Source organism: Erinaceus europaeus, chromosome 18 (assembly GCF_950295315.1).
Source record: "Erinaceus europaeus chromosome 18, mEriEur2.1, whole genome shotgun sequence".
Classification (NCBI taxonomy): domain Eukaryota; kingdom Metazoa; phylum Chordata; class Mammalia; order Eulipotyphla; family Erinaceidae; genus Erinaceus; species Erinaceus europaeus.
In genome coordinates this window covers 16,630,911-16,634,084 of record NC_080179.1, presented here as the reverse complement: position 1 = coordinate 16,634,084, position 3,174 = coordinate 16,630,911, and positions in this window count along the sequence as shown.

Sequence of the window (3,174 nt, the reverse complement as noted above, 5' to 3'; positions counted from 1 at the left end):
CACTTGGTTGGAACTCAGTAGCCTCATGAGGATGGGTCCTGGGCATAGTTTTGGGCTCCAGCAGAGGTGGCGCCTTCCTCTTCGGCTGCCTCATTGAGGCTGGGGACAAGATCCTGAGCCAGATTTGTCCCTGCCAGCCTCGCCTGGGCTTGCCCTCGGCTTTGTGGTAGATACTGAGTGCCTGAACCTATGAACTGAGGTAGGCCGAGTAGCCTGCACCTGGCAGTTATCCTGAGGGGCCCCCCTGCAGTGGAGGAGTTGAGTGCAGTGGGTGTTGGCTTGCAGAGCTGCAAGTATGAGCCCCTTCCACGTCCAGTTCAGAACTCCAGGGGAGCCCCCTGGACGGCCTCTCTCTGGACCTGACCACACCCCTAATGCCTACAGCCTGGGTGCCTTTAGACCCCGTGCCAGCTTAGAGAAGGAAGTTAGATGAGCGTGAGGTGAGGAGGACGACAGGTGCTACTGGAGGCTGAGAATCAGGAGTGCCGTACCTGCCGCACTCGTGTTCGTCCTCTAAGACGTCCTCTTGACTGCTGGGGGCTACAGCTGATCTCAACAAACCTGAGCCTTGTGCTTAGAAACCTCCTGAGCTCAGTCGCAGATGCCACACAGCCCACGTGCTGCAGATTCTTCTGAGTGCAGGCTCCCACCTGCTCCCTGCCTGGACTTGGTCGCTCCCCACCCAGGAGCACCGCGTTACGGCCCAGCCCAGCCCAGACCAGCCCAACCATGTCCTCCAGACACATGGAGCCACCGGCTTATGGTGGTGCTGTGGATTGAACGTGGGACCTCGGAACTTCAGGCATGAAAGGCTTTTTGCATAACCCATATGCTCTCTCTCCCTGGCCCTGCATATATTAGAATTTAATTCCTCCTTATGGCTGAATAATACCCCATTGTATGACACACTGCGTTTTGCTTATCCAAGGGGAGATACTTGAGCTCTTCACACCTTTTAATTACTTGTGTATCTGTACAGTAAATACTGACATTCTAGTGTCTGTTGTAGTCTCTGCTTCCAGTTGCTTTGGGTATCTACCTCGCAGTAGAATTGTGAGATCATAAGCTCTTTCTATGTGTAGCTTTCTGAGGAACCACCAAACTGCTTTCCCTTAAGTTTATTCTGAAATGAAGACTAGGTGTGTGGCAGGGAACTCCAGCAAGGAAGTAGATGGAAACCACCTGGTTTCAGACAGGCTGCCGAGCCTTGCACTCCTGACCAGGTATGCTCTGGTGAGCCTAAGGTCATTTATGAGCCCAGAGCTGCACATTTGCTAGTTCTAAGGTGAACTACATGGTTATTGTTAAGGTTTTTAAAATGTCTATATTATTTCTCTTATTCTAGTAAGACAAAAAGAGAGAGGTAGAAAAATACAGAGACCAGAGAACTGCTCAGTTCTGCTTTATGGAGGTGGGTGGTGGGGTGGGTGGTAGGTATTAAACCTGGGGCTTTGGAATCTCAGGCATGAAAGTCTTTTTGTATAACCATTAAGCTACCTCCCCGCAGCCTGCTGTGAAGGTTTCTATGATTACTTTGTCCAGAACTTTAGAGATGGCAGTGCTATGTGCATATATTTCTGATTTCACTTATAGATTTTGAACCTCAAACATGGTTAGGAGCAACGATTGCCATCTCAACATGCTTCACCTCAGACTGTATCCAGAGACTTCACATGTGGAATGACAACCCTTCAGCTTCATTACTCGGGTGAGACCTTTCCTTTAATAGTACACTCTAATTTCATCTCAGGTAGTTCACTTTCTAACGAAGTCCCATAACCTAGATATACACCAGTTTCTGTGAGAGAGAGCTTATGTGCACACGTATCCATAAATACTACTGCAAAATATATACCTGAAAGCAGGATTACACTAGAGTTTGCAGTGAGTACCTCCCTAACACTTCCTCTCCACTATTCCAAGCTTGGGATCCATGATTGCTCAACAAATTGTTTGGCTTCATATGTTAACTCTCTTTTCAATCACCAGGTTCCAGATGCCACCAGGATGCTGGCTAGGCTTCCCTGGATTGAAGACCCCACCAATATGTCCTGGAGCTCAGCTTCCCCAGAGACACACCCTACTAGGGAAAGAGAGAGGCAGACTGGGAGTATGGACCGACCAGTCAACGCCCATGTTCAGCGGGGAAGCAATTACAGAAGCCAGACCTTCTACCTTCTGCAACCCTCAACGACCCTGGGTCCATGCTCCCAGAGGGATAGAGAATGGGAAAGCTACCATGGGAGGGGATGGGTTATGGGGATTGGGTGGTGGGAATTGTGTGGAGTTGTACCCCTCCTACCTTATGCTTTTGTTCACTAATCTTTTCTTAAATAAAAAATTTAAAAAAAAATGCCAAAAAAATAAAAAACATGGTTAGGATAAGGCCTATGTCGAATTTAGTTGGAAAGACAGAAAAATGGTTGGCACTAAAGCAGGACTTCTAAATGTAAACACTGCACAGAGCTCTGGAATGACCAAGACAAAGTCAGGGATGGCTGTGAAAACCAGTGAGCAGAGCTGAGCCAACCTAGAGCTGGTCTGAACCCCGTTCTAGTCTACGTCACAATATCACCTCTTCCACTTACTAGCTTGGACAATAAAGTGTACTTCTCTCAAGTTCAGTTTTCTTGTTTGAAAATGAGGGACACTGAGCAAACTATGAGAATGAGATAACACCATTTACATGAAATGGCACCCAGTGTCTAGCCCTCACACCCAGGACAGCTAGGAACTTTTCCTTCGAAGTCAAGGGACTGGATTAGACTGGACAATACTCTTCTCCCTGCTCTGCAAATCTGCTTTGAAACATGGGTCTTGGGGTGCAGTTTGCATTTTGGTGATCATTTTGCAACTTACCATTTTTTTTTAATAGAATGATGATAGAGAGACAGATACCAAAACACAAATCAGCTCTGACTGATGATGGTGTCAGGGATAGAAGACGGGACCTCGGTGTGTGTGAAGCTGTGTTGCACAAACCACTGTGCTATCTGCCTGGCCCTCCTCTTGCCTTTCTATTGCTTTCTTTTTCTCTGAATCAAAAGCTTTATTTTTTAGGGACTGGATGATGATACCTTCCTAATAGATGCAAAACTGGCTTTTAAGCAAAGGATATATCCTTTGCTTTAAAAAAAAAAAAAAAAACTCTTCCAGATACCATGGAAAAAAGAG